The following is a 24060-nucleotide window of genomic DNA, read 5'->3' on the forward strand; positions in this document are numbered from 1 at the left end:
GAATGATCTGGGCTTCAATTCTGCTATGAGCTCAAAGGCAATGGATCACTAGCCATATATATATATGTATATATATATCAGTTTAGTTCAGTTCAGTCACTCAGTCGTGTCTGACTCTTTGCGACCCCATGAATCGCAGTACGCCAGGCCTCCCTGTCCATCATCATCTCCTGGAGTTCACTCAGACTCACGTCCATCGAGTCAGTGATGCCATCCAGCCATCTCATCCTTGGTCGTCCCCTTCTCCTCCTGCTGTTGGGAGCCAGCGTGAGGAACTCCGCCCATGGCAAAGGTCATGAGGAAGGAAGCTTGGCATACGCAAAGGCGTGATCAAGCCTCAGGAAACCCCCTGTTCCCGAGCATCTACCCCCAAAACCAGAGTACTTTACGGGGAGCTCTCCCCCATAACCATTTCTCTCAGAGAAGGAGTTAACTTGCAGCTCCAGTTAATAAAAATTCCTGGGCGTGATAAGAGTGTTTCAACTTACGAACTCTGAAGTTTCTCTGGCCTGCCTGATCAGGCTCGTCCGGCCGCATGTGATTGTTTACAGCCTCCCAACTGTGAGAGGCACGAGGCATTTTAAAACTTTCTAAATACAGACTCTTTTGAGAAGTTAGAAGATCATTAGTATAGTATAGTGGGTTGATTAGGAATTATATTGGTGAAGGGTTTTTTCTTCATTTGTTGTGCCAATAATTACTGCTAATTCCCTGCCCTGGGTGTGACAAGGATGTCTCAGGTTAAACCTCTCTGCTGACAGACTAGCTCGTGTGTGTGACAACCTCTCAACCATAAACAGCACAGAGAGTTTGGAATATTAGCATAGGGCTTTTTTCATTGATGAGTCAAATGATTGCCATCAGGCCTCCATATCCTTAGGCACCTGGGAATATATTAATCAATGTATTTGGAATATAGAAAAGGAAATATAGTAGTTTTTGATGTTAGCAATACTAGACTTCTTGAGTTAATGAATCTTCTCTTTTGTTATAGATCACTGTACTTTGTTATAAAACACTATAAATCATTATGCTATGTAAAAATGTAACTTTATCACTATCTTAAAACAAAATAGATCTTAAGGGGAACATTGGTGAAGGGTTTACATTTGTTGAGCCAATATTTGCTGCTAAAACTTCATATTCCTGCCCTTATAATGAATATAACTAGCATATAGGAAAAATAAGTATTAACCTTTAAGATTAATCATGTTAAACCTTAGGTTAAGTAAATTCCTTTCTTGATTGTAACTCACTACACCCTCACCCTATAGGAATGCAACTGTATTTGGAGGGTGGCGCCTGATTTAGGAAAAAACTACCCCTGGAAAAATAAGTTTCCTGGTTAACTGACCAGTATCAGAAAGGGCCATAAAATGTCAGCAGACCTCATGGCCAGAAGATGATGAAACTCATAAGACCTTTGTATAATTTTATATGAAGCACCTGATTGTGACAAGGGTCAGGTCTGCTGACTCCCGTGTGACTCTGTATTCATCCCTATGTATAACAAAAAGGTATATAAACAAACCTGAAAAATAAAGAAATTGGATCAGCTTCTGGAAAGACTGATTCCCCCGTGTCATTTCTTTCTTGCTCTCCGCTTTCCTGGCTGAATTACCATCTGAAATGTGGGCACTCACCAAGCCTGCTAATTCTGCCTGGGCTTCTGAGATTGGACTGGGGAGGCCTCAGTGCCTCCTCTCCTTTGGGAGAATGGAAAGACGCCTGTGGCCTACATAGGTGGTGATTGGTATTCCATGTAAACCAGTTATTCAGCCTCTTTTCTCCACTAATTCTCCTACTACACTATCTGTTTCTAATCTCCCTCTATATCTGTAATTAAATAAGTTTTTTCCAGGACGCCGACTCCGTCCCCAACTTCGAATCACCCTGGATCCACTGGGGCTGGACCCTGGCATCCTGCCCCCAATTGCTCCCAGCATCAGAGTCTTTTCCAATGAGTCAACTCTTCGCATGAGGTGGCCAAAGTACTGGAGCTTCAGCTTTAGCATCATTCCTTCCAAAGAAATCCCAGGGTTGATCTCCTTCAGAATGGACTGGTTGGATCTCCTTGCAGTCCAAGGGACTCTCAAGAGTCTTTTCCAACACCACAGTTCAAAAGCATCAATTCTTCGGCGCTCGGCCTTCTTCACAGTCCAAATCTCACATCCATACACGACCACAGGAAAAACCATAGCCTTGACTATACAGACCTTAGTCAGCAAAGTAATGCCTCTGCTTTTGAATATACTATCTAGGTTGGTCATAACTTTTCTTCCAAGGAGTAAGCATCTTTTAATTTCATGGCTATAGGCAGACCAATAAAAGCTAGGTAAAAGGAAGAAAAAGATGGTATGTTCAACTTTACCTTGTCAAGGTATGAAATATCCATGGAGAACCTTCCCCATGTAGGAAAACACTCTTATCTGAGTTGCTATATCACTGCAATTTTATACCTTTAGTTAGGAGGACTAGATGAAGACATCGTACTTGGATTATGGTAAAATTCCACAGAGACTAGACAAACGTCAATTCTTGTAGGGAAAGGCGGGTTGACACACATCATTCCCCTACTCTAAAGAAGAAATAGTTTGGTGTGATAGTTGTAGGCAATATCTGACCTAAAGAACCACATCAAATTGTCAGGACAGCTGGTGGTCTATAGTCTGTAGATAACCATATGATCTTGTGGACACTCATTAATGAAACTCCAGCAGTGCCTGCTTTTGAAACAGAGAAGAGCAAGACAGGAAGGGGAAATGCAGGGGGTCTCTGAGGCTAGTGAATGGTTCTCAGGATCTTTACTAAAGGGCTTAGTTTGCCATGAATACAGGAATATATATTTGATGTCATCACCATTGTCTTTTGAAATACACTTTTTTTTTTTTTCTTTCTGGTACATGTTTCATAAAGAATGACTCAGTCATTAAAAATTTACAGTTTTAAGTCTATTGCTTTTTCTTTCCTTAAGTTATTGCTGACTAAAAGAGGATGAATTTATCTCTCTTTTTGTTTTTGTTGTTTTGTTTTTCTGTTAACGGGGGATAGTTACTTCATCATCACTAGGTAACAAAGATGCATTTTTTTCCCTTTCTTTTCCTGTAGTTTGGCAAATATTCAGTTTGGGGATGTGGAAAAATCTCAAAGGTCTTAACCAGTTTATCATTAAAAATAAAAGCCCAAACCATTTTCTTCTTAAGTTTTAATAAAGATGAAATAGTTATTGGAAGAATAATGTCACAACCATGAAGGAACTACAGAATATTCATGCTGTATACACTAAACTTCAATAAACCATTTTTGCTGTATCTTATCTTTTATGAAATAGGAATGGGTAATAAACTTCCTAGAAGATACACCAGCTCCATTTAATTAAAGCACAGCTCTTATCATATAGAACCCTATTTAAAGACAGTCAATAACTCAGTGTTGCTTATCAAATCAATTTCAGACAGCTAAGCCTTCTACTTTCAAGCAAAGACCCTAGAACCTTCAATGAAACCTAAGAGGACTCAATCATATTCAAAAGATGTCTCTCCCTTGCTTATGTTTCTGATTTTACTGATCGTAGTTGTATTATTTTCCTCATCTCATTCTTTCTCCCTCGTTTATATTTCCTTTCTCTCTCTCTAGTTCCTTAATTCTAATTCAAATATGGTGCATATGGATCTCACAGATATCTTTCACCTACAACACACTTTGGCACATTCTCATATATTTTGTTGTATCTTCCCTAATACAACATTCTCAACTTAATTGGTCTCTGTTATTATCCACTCAACTTCCCATCTTCTGACATACATCTAATGAGAGAAAGATGAATAAAAAGTTCAATTATTCACAAAAGTCCTTGATAGTTTCCCATGGGATTCCAAAGGCCTTATGAAGTATTGTATTTTTGTTTGTTTTTGTGGTTGCAATTGTGGTTGATGCTGCTGTGATTTTGGTGAGCATCAAACAAATCTGTTCAAATAAACTCTTGTTCTGACCCTCTTGTTTCATTTATCACTAAATAAATATATTTAGTGATTGTGGTAAGTACATCCTCTGTGTTATTTTTCATGCTAGGTGATGAAAGAATTACAATAGGAAATACAAAATCCTGTCTTCAAAATGCTTAAGTCTAAAAGGAGGCAACAATATACAATGGAGAAAAGATAGTCTTTTTCAGTAAATGGTTCTAGGAAAATAGGACAGCTACATGCAAAAGAATACCTCCTAACACCTTACACAAAAATAAACTCAAAATGGATTAAAGAACTTAAATGTAAGACCAGAAACTATAAAGCTCTTAGAGGAAAACATAGGCAGAACACTCCTTGACATAAATCACAGCAAGATCCTCTATGACTCACCTCTAGACTAAAGGAAATAACAAAAATAAACAAATGGGACCTAATTAAAATTAAAAGATTTTACGCAGCAAAGGAAACTATAAACAAGGAGAAAAGATAATCCTCCAAATGGGACAAAATAATAGTAAATGAAACAACTGACAAAGGATTAAGCTCCAAAATACCCAAGCAGTTCACACATCTCAATACCAGCAAAAAAAAAAAAAAAAATCAAAAAGTGGGCAGAAGACCTAAACAGGTATTTCTCCCAGATGCCCAATAGATGCTCGACATCACTGATTATTGAAAGTGAATGTGAAGTCGCTCTGTCGTGTCTGACTCTTTGTGACCCCATGGACTGAGGAGCCTACCAGGCTCCTCTGGAATTTTCCAGGCAAGAGTACTCGATGGGGTTGCCATTTCCTTCTCCAGGGGATAAATGCAAATCAAAACTACAATAAACTATCACTTAACACCAGTCAGAAAGGCCATCAACAAAAAATCTACAAACACTAAATTCTAGAGAGGTGTGGAGAAAAGGGAACTCTCTTGCATTGTTGATAGGAATATAAATGGCTAGAGCCACTATGGAGAACACTATGGAGATTTCTTAAAACACTAGGAATAAAACTACCATGTAACACAACAATCCCATTACTGGGCATATGCCCTGAGGAAACCATAATTGAAAAAGACACATGCACCCTAATGTTCATGCAACACAATCTACAATGACTAGGACATGGAAGCAACCTAGACGTCCATCAACAGCTGAATGGATACAGATGTTGTGGTACATATATACAATGGGATATTACTCAGGCATAAAAATGAATGCATTTGAGTCAGTTCTAATGAGGTGGATGAGCACTGAGCCTTTTATGCAGAGTGAAGTAAGTTAGAAAGAGAAAAATAAATATTGTATATTAACACATATATATGGGATCTAGAAAGATGGTAGGGTTGAACCTATGTGTAGGGCAGCAGTGGAGATACAAGTATAGAAAACGAACTTGTGGACACAGAGAGGGAAAAAGAGGGTGGGATGAATAGAGAGAAAAGCATTGAAAAATATACATTCAGTTCAATTCAGTCACTCAGTCATGTCCAACTCTTTGCGACCCCATGAACCACAGCACACCAGGCCTCCCTGTCTATCACCAACCCCCAGAGTCCACCCAAACCCATGTCCATTGAATCAGTTATGCCATCCAACCATCTCATCCTTTGTCGTCCCCTTCTCCTCCCACCTTCAATCTTTCCCAACATCAGGGTTTTTTCCAATGAGTCAGTCTGTTGCATCAGGTGGCCGAAGTACTGGAGTTTCAGCTTCAGCATCAGGCCTTCCAATGAACACCCAGGACTGATCTCCTTTAGGATGGACTGGTTGGATCTCCTTGCAGTCCAAGGGACTCTCAAGACTCTTCTCCAACACCACAGTTCAAAAGCATCAGTTCTTCAGTGCTCAGCTTTCTTTATAGTCCAAATCTCACATCCATACATGACCACTGGAAAAATCATAGCCTTGACTAGATGGACCTTTGTTGACAAAGTAATGTCTCTGCTTTTTAATATGCTGTCTAGTTTGGTCATAGGTTTCCTTTCAAGAAGTAAGTGTCTTTTAATTCCATGGCTGCAATCACCATTTGCAGTGATTTTGGAGCCCAGAAAAATAAAGTGAGCCACTGTTTCCACTGTTTCCCCATCTATTTCCCATGAAGTGATGGGACAGGATGCCATGATCTTAGTTTTCTGAATGTTGAGCTTTAAGCCAACTTTTTCACTCTCCTCTTTCACTTTCATCAAGGGGCTCTTTACTTCTTCACTTTCTGCCATAAGGGTGGTGTCATCTGCATATCTGAGGTGATTGATATTTCTCCCAGAAATCTTGACTCCAGCTTGTGCTTCTTCCAGCCCAGTGTTTCTCATGAGGTACTCTGCATATAAGTTAAATAAGCAGGGTGACAAGATACAACCTTGACATACTCCTTTTTATATTTGGAACCAGTCTGTTTTTCCATGTCCAGTTCTAACTGTTGCTTCCTGACCTGCATACAGGTTTCTCAAGAGGCAGGTCAAGTGGTCTTGTATACCCATCTCTTTCAGAATTTTCCACAGTTTATTGTGATCCACACAGTCAAAGGCTTTGGCATAGTCAATAAAGCAGAAATAGATGTTTCTTGGGGACTTTCTTGCTTTTTTGATGATCTAGCAGATGTTGGCAATTTGATCTCTGGTTCCCCTGCTTTTTCTAAAACCAGCCGGAACATCTGGAAGTTCACAGTACACAGTATTGCTGAAGCCTGGCTTGGAGAATTTTGCACATCACTTTACTAACGTGTGAGATGAGTGCAATTGTGTGGTAGTTTGAGCATTCTTTGGCATTGCCTTTCTTTGGGATTGGAATGAAAACTGACCTTTTCCAGTCCTGTGGCCACTGCTAAGTTTTCCAAATTTGCTGGCATATTGAGTGCAGCACTTTCACACCATCATCTTTCAGGATTAGCTCAACTGGAATTCCATCACCTCCACTAGCTTTGTTCATAGTGATGCTTCCTAAGGCCCACTTGACTTCACATTCCAGGATGTCTGGCTCTAGGTAGGTGATCACACCATTGTGATTATCTGGGTCATGAAGATCTTTTTTGTACAGTTCTTCTGTGTATTCTTGCCACCTCTTCTTAATATCTTCTGCTTCTGTTAGGTCCAAACCATTTCTGTCCTTAATTGTGCCATATTTGCATGAAATGTTCCCTTGGTATCTCTAATTTTCTTGAAGAGATCTCTAGTCTTTCCCATTCTGTTGTTTTCCTCTATTCTTATCTTGGTGCTGCTGCTGCTGCTAAGTCACTTCAGTCGTGTCCGACTCTGTGCGACCCCATAGATGGCAGCCCACCAGGCTCCCCTATCCCTGGGATTCTCCAGGCAAGAACACTGAAGTGGGTTGCCATTCCCTTCTCCAATGCATGAAAGTGAAAAGTGAAAGTGAAGTCGCTCAGTCATGTCTGACCCTCAGCGACCCCATGGACTGCAGCCTTCCAGGCTCCTCCATCCATGGGATTTTCCAGGCAAGAGTACTGGAGTGGGGGGTGCCATTGCCATATATAAAACAGACAGTCCACTGGAATTTGCTGTATGATGCAGGGAGCTCAAACCCAATGCTCTGTGACTTCCTAGTGAGGTGCTATGAGGTGACAGGTGGGAGGGAAGTTCAAGAGGGAAAGGATGTATGTACGCCTATGGCTGATTCATGATGATGTTGGACAGAAACCAATACAGCACCATAAAGTGAAACTTAAATTAAAAAAGCTTACCTAATAGACAAGACCAAAAAGTAAACAATTAAAAATCAGTATGAGAGAACAAAGATACGTGACAACTAAATACAATGTGTCTATGATTCTAAATTATACCCCACTTTGGAGTTATAAAAGATATATAAATGATATTTTTGGAACAAGTGGACATGAATATCACTGTGATTAGGCAAAATGAATGTGTCAATATAAATATCCTGAACATAATAACTGTACTGTAGTTGAAAATCTAAGGGTAAGAAAGCATGATGAATGTAACCTGCACTCACATGATTTAAAAGTACACTTAATATAATTGTTATAAATATACATACACACATACACACATATAAACGGAGACTATAGAACAAATGTTGCAAAATAGTAAAACTGGTGAATGTGGCTAAAAGGTACATGAAATTTCTCTAAACTTTCCTTGCAACTTTCCTATAAATTTGAAATTGTCTCAAAATAACAGCAAAGCCAACATAATCTACCACAAAAGAGATTCAGTTCAGGGCTCTCTAGATGTGTTGAGAAGAGAGAACCTCACTCTGCCTGGTCAGGTGGGGAAAGAAATGTGTGACCCATGATTTTAAAAGCTGACAAATGGAAAGTTAACTGGGGCGGCAGGTGGGGTCGAAAAAACTGCAGGGAGGCGATTGTTCAATTTATGAATACAAAAGCCAGTTCTCCGTTTTTATTGCCCCATCACAAGAAAATAAGAACAATGGTTAGAGTTAAAATATAGTTATTATTGTTCCCATTAGCCTTGAGAGCAGTGGTACTCTGTAATTATACCTGTCTATCTATCCATCTGGGGCTTCCCGGGTGGCTCAGTGGTAAAGAATCCACCTACCAATGAAGGAGACTCAGGAGACACGGGTTTGATGCCTAGATTGGAAGCTCCTTTGGAACAGGAAATGGCAACCCATTCCAGTATTCATGCTGGAAAACTCCACTAACAGAGGAGCTTGGCAGGCTGCAGTCCATGGGGTCACAAAGAGTTAGACATACTGACACAGTATCTTTGTATTATATATGTTCATACAATTTATAGAGTAATATTTAGCATTTTAGAACTGTCTCAATTTTAAAATGCAAAAGTGACAAAAATATAAGAATTCAAAGTACAAGCTATAAAAATACAAGGATGAAACAGTTGCCAGTTGTCAAAAATACTCGTGATGCAAAGGCGAGACCGATGTTTGCCTTTAGCTTCTCAAGTAGATAATAACAACATAAGCTATGTTGAGGACTTCTGGTTCTTTCCTTGGAACTCTAAGCAATTTTTGCATAATACTATATTTAGTATAATATATATCCTCACAAAAACCCTCTGACATAGGAGACATTTTTATATTAAGCTATATCTGAACAAACAGATTTTTGAAGAAATGCGGTACCATGCCCCCAGGTCAAGCATCTAGAATGTGACTGAGGTGGGATTCTGACCCTGACAACATGTTGGCAAAAGCTTTGAATTTGAGCATGTCTATGTAAACAGGAGAGTTCAGTCTAAATAAATATTTTCAATTTGCCAAACTTTTGATAGAAGTTGAATAGTTAATTATAAAACACCTGCAAAGTAACATTATTCCTATTTTATACATGAGAGAACAGAAACTTGGTGAGTATAATAACTTGCCTAAAATAACAAAAGTCTGACTTTTGATTTACACCCTTGTCTATCTGACTTCAAAGCTCCTCGTAATTTTTGCCCGGCCTATTTTCCAATCATGCTTCAGAAATCCTTGCTTTTCAGCAGGCATCCTTCATTCATGATTCCAATTTCCCTCAGGGGGTTCCAAATTGACTCTGCTATGTGAGCGCAGAGCTGTGGTGTCCCTTAATTGGTCAGCTACTGCTGTGTGAAGGGCTCAGCAGGTTACAGGTGGGTAACGCACATTTATGTATATATATATAATTTTTCTTGGTTTCTGACTTAAAAAAAGAATTGTGAGCTCTTCAACAGAAGCTTATTCAGAAGCCAGAAAATATAATTCTGCCCATCACTCACCACCCCTTGAAATGCAGTGATAGCTCAAAGATAGACTTGACAAATGGTGCCATGCTGGTCTCTTTTCTTTTAATGATGTCTTGATTGAATTTTCTCAGTGAGCAAATTAAAAGAGGATTTGCTAAGTGCCAATGCCTCTGACTCCTTGTGGGATTAAAAAAAAAAAAAAAATACCCAGCTGAACTCTCCCTGCCTCTGTGAGGATCAATGCTTAGGAGATTGTGCAGTGGTAATAGGCTTCACAAGGTTTTTGACAGGTGGCAGGACAGGATCAAGTCCAGCTGGTTCCTCCACGGATATATTGGCTCCTGCAGTGTCTGTTCATGGGAGAAGAGTAGTTTTGTTTCCTTGTTTTAAGTGAAGCTAGCAGCAGTGACTCAGAGGCTCCCCAGCTATAGTTACACTAAGGAAGATGATGATACTCTCTCACCATCATTTGCAATCATGCTCCTTCTTTCTTGTGTCCATGGACCCAGTTCCATGATGAACCAGGTACACAGGCTCTGAGTTATGAAGTTTAATTGCAACTGGAGCATGCTCTTTGTCTTTCGTGATAATATAGACGGCTTCTTCAAGTTTCTCCATTTTTCAAGTTCATAAGCAGCAAGGGATAGAAATTCTGTGCTCAAACTTCTGAACTTCATTTCACTCTGGAAATTATTCCTTTCCTTGTATTGAGAGAGGATAAAACAAATTGATCAGCAGCCAGTAAAATCATGCTTACCATTCATTCTGGCATGAATTAGTTGGTATGCAAAAAGCTATGCTGCATCCACAGAAAATGCTACTTGGCTGGGTCCCCTACGATCTAGTAAATGTGGGGTAAATGTCTGCTGAGGATCTGGGTCTCTGATCCAGTTGGGTCCAGCATCTGTTTTCTTGATCAGTACTCATGGCTTACTGGCTGCTAGATATTTTGAATATACCACCGTTTTCTCTCCCATACCTGCTATATGGCTTACTGGCTGCTAGATATTTTGAATATACCACTGTTTTCTCTCCCATACCTGCTATGTGGCTATGTAATTAATGCTCATTGATGATTCTTCTAAAGCCATCTTTACCTTTTGACTCTTAGAGCCTCAAAGAATATAAAATCAGTTGCTCTTTAAAATCCCAAGTCGATGACAGAGACACAAAAATATGAAAAATATACACTGCCCGTTAGGTATGGAAAAGTTTGCCAGAAATAGTATCTTCTTTTGACAAGGGAAATTGAGATTGTTATTCTGAACATCTATTCTGTATTTGGCCCTGTTTTAGGCACTTTACAAGCGTGAATCCTCACACCTGCTCCAAGAAGCAGGTGCAAATGTTATTCTCATTTTTCAGAGAAAGAAACTGAGGTTCAAAGTGCTTAAGGAAAATGCCCCCAGCCCCACTGCTAGTAAAAAAGAATGGTAGGATTCAAACTCAGACACATTTCACAGCCTTCATGAATCTGTAGGCCACACTGCAAATGTTCGAAACAAGGCGGAAGTATGACACTAGGCATTTACCCAGAAGGGACTTACATGCAACATGCTGGTTGGAAGGGGATCAGAGAACCTCAAACTTGAATGTATTTTCAAGGTCAATTATTCTAGCTTCTAATTGCTCAAAATTACACAGTCTTACCCTCTTTTTAGAGAAGAGAAGGGCAACCCACTTAAGTATTCTTGCCTGGAGAATACCATGGATGGAGGAGCCTGGTAGGCTACAGTCCGTGGGGTTGCAGAGAGTCGGACATGACTGAGATACTACCACTGACTGACGACTCTCTTTTATGAAGCAGCTACTGAATCTTAGCGCCGTTGTCAGTGACATATATCAAGTAGCGTGCTCCTTGGTTTATAACATTTTCTCCGTAACTATTCACAACCGCCTCTGTGACAGTGATTTTGATTTTCCACACTTTATAGATGAGGAAGCAGGCACAGAAATGTCGTGTACTTTGTGCAAAGTCACAAAAACTTATACCATCCAGACTCTATGATATTAGTCACCAGATGAGTGGTTCTGAAATCATGGTTCATGGAATACTGGAGAGGGTGGTCCTTAGACCATCTCAGGATTCCACAAGGTCAGAAGAACATTTATACTGAACTAAGACATGGTTTTCCTTGTTCACTGAGCTGATATTTTCACTGATGATACAGAAACAATAAAGGGTAAAACTGGTAGGAACTTCGCAGGAATCCAGTGGTGGCACTAGACTAAACTAGTAGTCACTGTATTTCAAACTCACATACTGGTAGCAATGCAATGTCCATTTAAGATTGTTCATGATGAAGCAGTAGATGCTACTGATTTTATTTAACCTTGACTTTTGAGTAACACATCTTTTATTCTGTGTGATAAAATGTGAAATACATAGAAAGTGCTTATACTTAAAGAACTATAATGGTCATCTCAAAGAAGAACACTTGCATGATCCGTTGTGAGTAGAATAAGATGCTTTTTCATAGAGTTTGATTTTCATCTGATTAAAAAAAAAAGACTATGGTTTTTCATACTTGGATACTTGGTGGGCATTTGTCCCAAAATTGATAAAGTTAGCCCAGCACATCAAAGAGAAGAGCTGTCACCTCTTAAGAAATTCCATTCCATTTTAAAACTAATCAAATTATATCTTTGACTTCTACCCATAGGTCCTAACATCACACAAAGGAAAGTGAATCCATTTTCATTAACGACAATCTTAAAAACTATATGACTGTTACAATATTAATTTAAAATAAACTATGAATCCATCAATTAGTATTCTCATCTAACATTTATTTTTTATCTTGTTCATAAGGATATTGAAAGATTTTATCAATTGTCTCTCAAAATGCAGTCAAACAAGGAAACATTTTTCTCCTGATTGGCCAGTGAAGAAACCTAGAGAAGAAAACTTTGAAGTAAAGATGACACCATATCTTCTCAGAGAAGCCATTCTGGTTTCTGGGAATTAAAACTTCCTGTATTAACTGCTCACAAACTATTCCTGAAGCCTGAGTGAAATGTGACACACTTATTAGAAAATGATGGCAACCAAAATGAAAATAACTACAGCTGTCTAAGTATTTAGGAATCCAAGTTACGTTTTGTGCATATGAATTTATACAACTCAGTTGTATTGCAACATCGTATTCCATTGGATTGTTGGGGGAAATATTAGCCTACACAATATTGTAAGCATGCCCTGCTCTGCCTTCATTTTGGGCATATGCAATTTTTGTTCTGGCTTTAAGTTTGCTTAATTGTAAAAAAAAAAAAAACTTGACTTAGATCATCTTAGATTTCCTTATTGGTCCTCTTATTTGACCCCCCCCCCCATACATACAATCTATCCATAATAAATTAGGAAATGGGAAAAGTTTCAGATGAATTATTGCCTGTTTGATATTTTAAGTATCAATTAAATCATCTGTTTATGACAAAAAATAATTTAAGAAATATCTAACCCTTCTTAATGAAAAGGTTGCAAAATTGAAACATCTCCATCTTTCTGTCAATTGCTTTATTTCTTCTCCATTTTTGAAAAAGGGAGCATCAGTTAAAAATTTCAAGTTTGAATCATTTTTCCCCCTTTCAGAGATCTTCACAGCATCATTCATATTGTTTTTTTTTTCTTGTTGACAACTAATATTTCTATTGCAAATATCAAACAGAAAAACACAGTGTTACACAAGTCAGTGGAGACAGAAAGACAGAAAGTAATGACTCTACATTTTAGTTCATTTAACGATGAATCCCAAGTCAAGAGTCTGACACTCATAACTTGGGGAGCAGCAATGAGACAGGGTAAAAGCATCAGATAAACACAAGAATTTGAGGATGATATGGCAGGAAGTCTGTGCACAAGCTGGAGAATAAAGATCAAAATGATCTCAGTAGCAGGAAACACTGGCCCTCAGCATTTATAAAAGCTATTATTGTCCCCCTGCTGCAGATAACAGGATCTGGAATTGAGCATATTGCTGTAGCTTTTGTCTCCCTTTTTCCTCTGCACCATTGGAAAGTAATTGCTTTTAAAGAAGTTCAGTGTGTAGTGGAGTGTTACTCAATTTTCCTGGAAAACTATCAATTCACCACCCATGCACTTTGGCATAATTAGTGCATCTCAGAATTATGAAATCTTACCCACGTACAGGTAAGGGTCTTCTTCCATGAAATTCACGAAGGCAGCATCAAGCATTACTCCAAAGAAAACACTCTCTCTTCAGCAATTTTATTAACAAGCAGTGAGGTGTGATGCGATTTCACTGGCCAGTTGCCAGCCTAGACACTCCCAGGGCAGAGAGTAGGCAACAATCTCCCAGAAGCATAGACCCTGGATGCACTGCTGCAGTGAGGATGCTGAAGAAATGGGCATTTCTTTCTGCTGGGGCTTCCCTGGTGGCTCAAAGGGTAAGGCATCTGCCTGCAATGCAGGAGACCTGGGTTCAATCCCTGGGTCAGGAAGATCCCCTGGAGAAGGAAATGGCAACCCACTCCAGTACTCTTGCCTGGAAAATCCCATGGACAGAGAAGTCTGGTAGACTACAGTCCATGGAATCTCAAAGAATCAGGCACGACTGAGTGACTTCACTTTCTGCTAGAGATATAGTAATTTGTAATTAACATAAAATAAAGGAGAGCCTTTCAGAATTTCTGGCTTGGAGGCACACCATTTAGACCTGGGCATTGCTCCTACCCACAGTTGAAAATCTTGGCAATGTATGTTATATAATCTCCACTTCTGCCAACAGTTCCTCCAAAATAAGGTGTGTGTGTGTGTGTGTGTGTATGTGTGTGTGTGTGGCCCCATCTGCAGCTCTCCAAATCTACATCCCTTAGGAAGCAATAATTACATTTCCTAGAAACTAATTTGCCACCAAATAATTACAAATTAATCTTTAGAGGTCAAAGTGTTCAACCCTTTACTCCAACTTGAAATTCTCTAATCTTTCCTTCACCCTCTTTAACTTTTTTCTATCACTGCTCCTTCACAACTTCATTAGCCATTCTTTCCTGAATGCTCTCTAATTCTTAGCCTCCTCACCCTTCCTTTTCCCCTCCATCTCAAGTTCCCTAGCATTACCAAGAGCACCAAAAACCTGACTAGCCAAAAAAATATGTCTTGTTTGTCAAGACATGCACCAAGAAATGACCAGAATTTAAGTTCAGAGAGGACTGACATACAACATACCTGTGATCTGGAAACCTTTCTTGACTACATTGTAATATCTCTCAGAAACAGTCCAGATATACAACTTCAAGGATAACCTCAAGAACTGATTATTTCCTTTTCTCTCAATCATCAGAGTTGTACCAGCAGACTAGGAATCAGCATAGCCAGATGTGACCATATGTTTGTGCCTAATAAGAAAGCTCCTGAAATAAAGTCCACACTGTATTGTCAGGTTTTAGGTCCCTATATCTACAGAGCTATGTCAGCCCAGAGAAAAACCTGGTTCCTATTTATATAAACATAGCTAAACAGGATCGGGTTCTCCTTGTATGAAACATAACAACAAATATAACTTTAGATTCATATACACGACAGCTTACTGCACTTGACCATCTAGTAGACATTTCCAATTCAACACAACTCTTGCCACCTCTCCAAATTTTGTTTCTCTTCCAGTCTTGCCCATTTGAGAAACCCGTACTGTTATCTACTCACTCGCTCTAGCAAAGAACCTAGAGGACATCTTTGATACTTTCTAATTACACCCAATGCAACAAAGGTTTGGTAACGCTAACTTTAAAGTATATTCCCAGATTTTTCATTTTTCTTCATATCTATTCCTACCTAATTTTAGACACTGTCATACATTGATCATTTATTACTGCTTATATAAAATCAGAAGTCACACAGATGGTAGAATATATCTTTTGGGTTGGCTAAAAAGTTTGAGTTATTCTGTAGGAAAGTACAGAAAAGCCCAGACAAACTTTTTCGGCCAACCCAATGCCTAAGTGCACACATACTCAGTCATATTTGCCAGGCGAGAATACTGGTGTGGGTTGCCATTTCCTTCTCCAGGGGCTGAACCTGCATCTCCTGTGTCTTCTGCATTGCAGGCTGATTCTACACCACTTAAACAACCCAGCTAAAAAAAGCTTAGGAAGTTTCCCATTACATTTGGGACAAATGCCAAACGACGGTTTGGTCTACTGGGCATTTACATCAACCTGACCTCACCTATATCTAGAAATTCATCTTATAGTAACCTCTCTCGTCCCTCGCTACGATTTCTACAGCATAGTGGATTTCCTTTCCAGAGCACATGCCTTCATCAAATCAAGGCTGACTTTTAATTATCTTGAAATAGGATACCAGGAAATCTGAAAAAACTTTACTTTCCAAATTAATTCATTAATTAATTCCACTGTTCTTGAGATTCCTACAATAGGAATAGAATACTTTTCTTTGTATTTATGAATCTGGACCTTTCTTTTAGAAATGCAGACAATGCTGGTTTATTATCATAAAATCAAATAATTTATAGGTGATACATTGAATTGGTTTTACTTATGCCAGTTGGCATCAGAGGCATCCCAGGGGAGAGAAAGAGGAGTGGCTAAATTATGAAGCTGGACAACAGTCATTACCTACTCTATACATTTGTTGATCAGGGACCCTAATCTTCTCTGCCTTTGTACTGGGCATGGTCCTAGTCTAGCAATTCTCTATGATTCTAGCTATCCTCAGATTTCATATTGCCTTTTTTGAAACTAGTGGGAAAAAAATTGTCAAGGCTTTAGGCATACTCACTGTCTTTGTTTTTCAAACTTTCTTATTTTGCATTGGGGTATAGCTGATTAAGGAGTTCAGCATACATATACATGTATCCATTCTCCCACAGACTCCCCTCCCAGCTAGGCACCACAAAACATTGAACAGAGTCCTATGTGCTATACAGTAGGTGCTTGTCGGTTATCCATTTTAAATATAGCAGAATGTACATGTGTGCATGTCCATCCTGCTTTTTAATGGCAGGTGAATATAAGAGGTAAACCAATATGAAAGGGGCAGTCTGGGAAATCCCATGGACAGAGGAGCCTGGCAGGCTAGAGTCCATGGGGTTGCAAAGAGTTATACACAACTGAGGGGTTAAAACAACAACAACAAGGGTTCATAATGGTCAAGAAATAGTGGAGTCTGACAAACAATGTGACTGGTGATGCCATTCTGTGGATAGACGTGAAACACAGGACAAGGGGTTGGCCAGGGGTGGTATGAGGAGTTCAGGGTTGGACCCTGAGTTACAGAGGTGTGAAGGATGTACAGATGAAACTGTACAACATACAGTGAGTATCGAGGCTTAACTCTGCAAAAATATCTGTATGAGAGACAGAGGTTTGTGACTTAACAGAATATTAAGAAAACCTGAAGAACTAGAAGTTGAGAAAAATCCATAAATGGAATATATAGTGTGAGAAGAAAAAAAGAGAAAGGTACGAAATGAAGTTAAAAATGGAACCATGGGGAATATCATCACTTGTGGGGCAACTTAAGACAAAGGAAACTAAAAGAGACAGTAAAGGGCACAGCAGTGGGATGAGAAGAGAGGGGCTTCAGAAGCCGAAGGAAGAGAGTTTCCTAAGGCAGAGAGTAGTCAAGGATTCCATAGTCTGTGAAGGGATAGAATGAGATTCGATTCAAAAGCTCCTTGGCATCCCGAAGCAATCTTTGTCCACCTCTATCAGAGGAGCTGTAGGGACTGTAGCCAGATGTCAAAAGGTTAAGGATTGACAGGGATGTGTATAATTATTTCATGGCTTGGGGCTTCCCTGGTGGCTCAGATGGTAAAGAATGTGTAATGTGGGATAAGCGGGTTCAATCCCTGGGTCAGGAAGATCCCCTGGAGAAGGGAATGGCAACCCACTCCAGTTTTCTTTCCTGAAGAATTCCATGGACAGAGGAGGCTGGTGGGCCACAGTCCATGGCGTCTCAAAGAGAAGGACATGACTGAGCAACTATCACACACACACAGTGATGAGAGAAAGATCAGAGTTTGGGTAATATGCAGAAATGGGCCAAAGAAGGTTCTCTTTTTATCTCTCCCTCTCTAGCTCTGTCTCCATATTTTTGTACACTATAAGAGAGTAAGATTCCTGAAAAGGAGCAAGGAATGATATGCAGAGCTGAGGCAGAGGAAGGCATTCTAAATGAACATAGGAAGTCTGTTCCACTGTGGTCAATGGTTTTAAAATTTTACTTCAACACATTAATTGTTAAATATAAACCAATATCAAACTCACAGTTCTTTATCTCCAAGGACCCCTTATTAAGACTTCCCACACTTCCCCTAAGCACAACCCAGGCTTGGGTAGGTATTCTTTTGAACTCCCCAAATTATCCCAAATAAAGATTGTCTTTTTTCACCTATGAAACTCTGACAAACATTTTTAGAACATTATTCCTAGCATCATACCTGAGTAGACAGTATGTTGGTTCAAATAGCTGATAAATTAATCATCAAGCACATTACAGAATAAGAGCTTCAGAATTGATTGCTTTTATGAGAAACTAATTATGAATTTAATATTTCATGATCAAAAGGAATTATAAGCAAGTGCCATTTATAAATTTAAAATTGAAATTAATACCTCAAACAGACGGCACTTTCTGGGTCTTTAGGAGATTTTGTTCCGTTTCATTTTGCTCTATACAATATGAGGGATTTTCCCTTTTGGAGACAGGAAAATGGGTTGTAAAACCTTCCAAAGTCCTTCTTAGGCTCATGACTTTATAATCTACTGACATACCCTTATTCAGTCTGTCCCATTAACATACCCACTCACAAACTAGACTTGTATGAAAATTCTGTCAACTTTCCATATTGTCTTCTTAGAGGACAGATTTGCAGCATTGTCTGGTTCCCCCGGTCAAGATTCATCACTGGCCATTTCGGTAACAAAGGATTGTAGAAATTCCATAGTAGCAGCCACGTACAATATACTTGGGGCAGATTTCATACTCCTTTGGCTTTCTGGGGTTTTACAATTTTCTTCAGCAACCCACCCCAAATAATATGATGAGATTCTCAATATTCTTCCTTTCCTGCATCACCTATGTATATATTAAGTTCTTAAATGACAGTGCCAACATGACATGAAAAATAAGCCTGGTGGCTCCTGCCAGCTGAACGGGCAGGAGCCACATCAATAAAACCACTCAAGACATTCAGAAATATGTGGAGTCTTCCATGGGAGACTGCAGATCGATGAACACACAGAACATGTCCTTGTCACCCTGCTGCGGTGTCTTCTCTTCTCAGTCTGATGACACATCAATAAAGCTGTCTGAGTCCCCGGCTGCTGTTACAGACTGTGAATGTCTACTGGCATTAGTCTTGCTGAACAGGAATCCTGTTTGCCTCCCTGCCACACTGTGTAGCCCTCACTTCCATAAAGATTTCTAGCTCCTAAACAGGATACACTTACATCGGGACCAAAACTTCAACAAAGGGATCAACATTAAAAAAAAAAAAAAAATATATATATATATATATATATATATATATATATATATATATATATAGCATTACTATGGATACTATGTAATTTGCAGCATTTTCAAAACCATGTATTGCAAAAGTGATGGAAGAATTTTTTAAATGAATTTTTTGCTTTGGTCTTATTTCAAAACCACAGTTTAAAAACGTAAGCCCTGTAAATTAAGTGTCTAGCAGATTGGCTCTGATTCACTCTAATTTTTCTAATGGAACATCCCCCAATGGGCAAATGAAATGAGGACTTAGTGAAGAATAAAACAAAGCTACTACACTTGCTAACCTCTATTCAGATTAACATTTTCTTTTTTTTCCATCAAATATATTCTAGAAGACTGTACTTGCTCTGAACACTACATACTAATGTATCAGTTCAGTTCAGTTCAGTTGCTCAGTCGTGTCCGACTCTTCATGACCCCATGAATCGCAGCACACCAGGCCTCCCTGTCCATCACCAACTCCCGGAGTTCATTCAAACTCATATCCATCGAGTCGGTGATGCCATCCAGCCAGCTCATCCTCTGTTATCCCCTTCTTCTCCCATCTTCAATCCCTCCCAGCATCAGGGTCTTTTCTAATGAGTCAAATCTTCGCATGAGGTGACCAAAGTATTGGAGTTTCAGCCTCAGCATCAGTCCTTCCAATGAACACCCGGGACTGATCTCCTTTAGGATGGACTGGTTGGATCTCCTTGCAGTCCAAGGGACTCTCAAGAGTATTCTCCAACACCACAGTTCAAAGGCATTAATTCTTCAGCGCTCAGCCTTCTTCACAGACCAACTCTCACATCCATACATAACCTCTGGAAAAACCATAGCCTTGACTAGATGGACCTTTGTTGGCAAAGTAATATCTCTGCTTTTGTATATGCTATCTAGGTTGTTCATAACTTTCCTTCCAAGGAGTAAGTGTCTTTTAATTTCATGGCTGCAGTTACCATCTGCAGTGATTTTGGAGCCCCAAAAAATAAAGTCTGAGACTGTTTCCACTGTTTCCCCATCTATTTCCCATGAAGTGATGGAACCAGATGACATGATCTTAGTGTGTCCCCTCAAATTTCATCTGCTGAAGCTCTAATCCCAAACAGGATGGTATTTGGAGATGGAACCTTTGGGAGATAAATGTGCCATGAGGGTGAATCTGTCATAACTGAAATTAGTGCTTTTATATGAAGAGACAAAAGAGAGATGATTTCTTGCTTCACCATATGAGGATACAAGCAGAAGACTGCCATCTGCAAACCAGGAAGCTGAGCCTCACCAGACACTGAATCCTCTGGTATCTTGGTCTCAGATTTTCAAGCCTCCAGAGCGGTGAGAAATGTTTGCTGTTTAAGCTACCCCATCTATGATATTTGTTATAGCATTTCAAGCTAACGAACATAATAGGTAGTGAGAAGATGCATACAGGAACAATGAATATATATCATGGCAGATATCACTAATTCAGGTAAATCTAAATTATTTTGGAAGTGCAAGGAAGGAATAGCCAAGTGTTCCTAGTAAAACATAAAAGGCATTGGAGAAGATGTAACATTGCAACTGGTGCTTGGAAGATAAATAAGAGTTTTGTGTGAGAGAAGGTAGAAAGGTAACAAAGTAGACTTTATTGGCAAATGTATCAAGCATGAAAGTCAAGTAATATATCTTCATGGGGTGGCTGAAGCCTGAGGGTGAGAGAATATAAATCAGTGAAATAAAAAAGATACTGTTTTGAAGGACTTTGTATGCTAAGCAGATTATCCTTCATTCTGTATAACTTTGGTTTTCGTGACTGGCTCATCATCAGAATCATCTGGGAAAGTATTTTAAAAGTACAGATTATTTAGCTAGATTTTTAGAGATTCTAAATAATAGGATGAGTTCCAGAAACTTGTATTTTTAAGTTTCCAGAGGTGATTGTGATGCTAACTAGATGTGAACCTCTAATGTAGAAACTAAAAGAGAGTCTGAAGAATTCAAAGGAAGAGAGATGATCTGATTTAATCTGGGTTTAGTAATCATCAATTCTGCAGGTAGATATATGAGTAAAATATCTGGTAGAGATTTCAAATGCATGGTCTATTGAGTCATTTTACTAGGTGTGCAAATAATTGCCATACTGTGTGTGTGTGTGTGTGAAGCTGCTTATACTTCTCAATGTGGACATTTCACATAATCAACTGGATTTCATACTTCCCTTGCAAATTAGGGTTATGGCAATCCTGGGCCCATTTATTAATATAACCATGACAACAATTAGCTGGATAATTAGTCTCGTTATAGACTTGCCATGTATTCTCCTGGGTGCACATCCCCACCACCACCATTTTCTTTCACTGCACCTTGATTCACTCATTTACATCTCTGCCTGGACATTAAAGGCATTTAATTTTGTGATCAATGGGTAGAGTGTTATATTTGAAATGGACAAAATTAACCTTGTCTATTGTTTAACAAGCCTACATCTGACAGGGAAAGGTTAAGTCAAAATGTGTTAGAGTCCCAATAGGGGTTGGCTTAAGATTTGTATTCATGAATTTGCAAAGAGTAGCATATTGGAGAAATAGAAGAAAAATGAACATTTATTGAGTACAAACTCTGCACTCAGCACTATGCAAGATTTAAATACATGCTTTTACTTAATCAGCTTAATAATCCTAAAAGTATTAGAAGATAAACTCTGCGAGGGGCAGAGTTCTTTTATTCCTAAATTTACAGTAGTTGGAATAATGCCTGGTTTGAAGAAGTGCCTAATAAGTATTTTTGATTTATTAAATTAAAGGTAAGTTGCGATTAATAAAACTGACATTCAGAAGTTCTGACCAAGGTCATACAGGTAGTAAATTTTTGAGTTAGAACTAAGTTCGTTCTGTTAGCCTTCAGAACCCATGAGTTCCCTGTACTGGCTTCTCCTTTCCACAGAAGTAAATCCTCAGTCACATGGCTCATTTCTTGACATAAGGTAAGAAGAAAATCCATTGCCATATGTCAAATCAATTTCTAACCAAATCCTTTTATGCACCTTCGTGCTTATTTCCTTTTTCATTCTACTTAGACAAACCTCAACTTCTTAAGACAGACAAATAAGTGCATTGGTGGCAAATGAAGTGCCCAGGGAAACCCATCTTCAAACTGTCAGTGACCTTGTAAGACCACATTTGAAGGTCACCCAACCTGGTATCCCCTTCTTGGCTTCCCTTAAATCTAGTCTAGTCCTTTGTTTGACAAGCTAAGAGGACTTTACATAATTAAAAAAATACACTCATGAGGCAAATATCTTCTGAATTGTAATGCAACCCTTACTTGACCCAAGGTATTAAGCAAATGGAATTAGACTTCTGAAAAAGGCCTGGATTATTAATGAGATGATTTACATAGTGTAGCTTGACTCCTTTCTATCTCTAACATGTATGAAGCAGTGCCATATTTGAAGCTTACTCTGATCTTTTCCAGTTTCACTTATTTTCCTGCTGGTCAGTAAGCTCAGCTCTCTTCTGAGGGTCTATAGCATTTTTCTGAAAATCTAGGATTTCTAAGGAGGCCTAGCTCTTTGCGACTCTGAGATAAAATTGTCTTCCATTTAACACGTGTTTACATTAAAACAGGAATCAGGCAACTGCCTAGATTTACTTAGAGAAAATTTCCTCTTTTGTTTAGTTTTCCATAGTTGGGTAGGGCTTTCCTGGTGGCTCAGAGGTTAAAGCGTCTGCCTGGAATGCGGGAGACCTGGGTTCAATCCCTGAGTCGGGAAGATCTCCTGGAGAAGGAAATGGCAACCCACTCCAGTACTCTCGCTTGGAGAATCCCATGGAGGGAGGAGCCTGGTGGGCTACAGTCCATGGGGTCGCAAAGAGTCGGACACGACTGAGCGATTTCACTTTCACTTTTGCAAATTCTTCAAATGGTAATAGAGATGTACACTGTCTTATTTGAACTACTTTCCTCCATGTACTTTGGAATTAAATATTACAAGCAATGAGCTGGCACTTGTTATTTAATAAATATTTCCATTTAAGTAACACAGCCTCTGAACAGAGAGTCCTATGGCATACAGAGATATATGCATATAAGTTATACATAGACCCACATAAGGATGTGACTGCTTTGGGCTTCCCTGGTGTCTCAAATGGTAAAGAATCTTCCTGCAGTGCAGGAGATCTGGTTTCTATCCCTGGGTTGGGAAGATCCCCTGGAGAAGGGAATGGCTACCCACTCCAGTATTCTTGCTTGGAGAATCCCATGGACAGAGGACCATGGCAGAGGGTTATAGGCCATGGGGTTACAAAAAGTTGAACCTGACTAAGCACTTCACTTTCACTTCACATATGGATGTGGCTGCCTTGGTTGTCCCTACCCTGCTTGACTCAGCATGCACACACCTTGCTGGGAATTCTTTATTCTAATAAGCCCAGGGTCACTGTGTTAACACAGATTGCCACAGGTCTCTCCAATTGCTGCTCTCAAATCATTATTCATCCTGCCACTGAGTCTGCCCGCCTTTGTTAAGCAGAGCAGCTTCATTTCAAATTGGAACAAACCTCCAGGGGAACCAGGTTCCAAACACTGAGCTGTAAGTCTGGGCAGTCATCAGACAGTGTTATGAGTCACAGACATGTGTCTGTTTCAGTTGCCAACTTCATCAAGAGCTCCTCATTACATGGTAGGTAGAGAGAAAGAGCTACAAATCACCAAATTAACACCAGAATTGCAAACAAGGGTACTTCATGTTATTCATGCTGAACAATTTAGCCTAGCAGTCTTGAACAATAACAAGTCTTTATATTTCAAAGCATGGTTCAGAAGCCACAATGATTTATGTTTAAAGTAAATCTTATGACCATTTACCATTATAGAAGAAGAGTAAAAACTCAATATTCAATGTTTATGATGACTAACATAACAATGGGGGGAAATGCTCAGGATATGTATTAAGTGAAAAAAAGCAGGAGAAACATA

Source organism: Budorcas taxicolor, chromosome 15 (genome assembly GCF_023091745.1).
Source record: "Budorcas taxicolor isolate Tak-1 chromosome 15, Takin1.1, whole genome shotgun sequence".
Classification (NCBI taxonomy): domain Eukaryota; kingdom Metazoa; phylum Chordata; class Mammalia; order Artiodactyla; family Bovidae; genus Budorcas; species Budorcas taxicolor.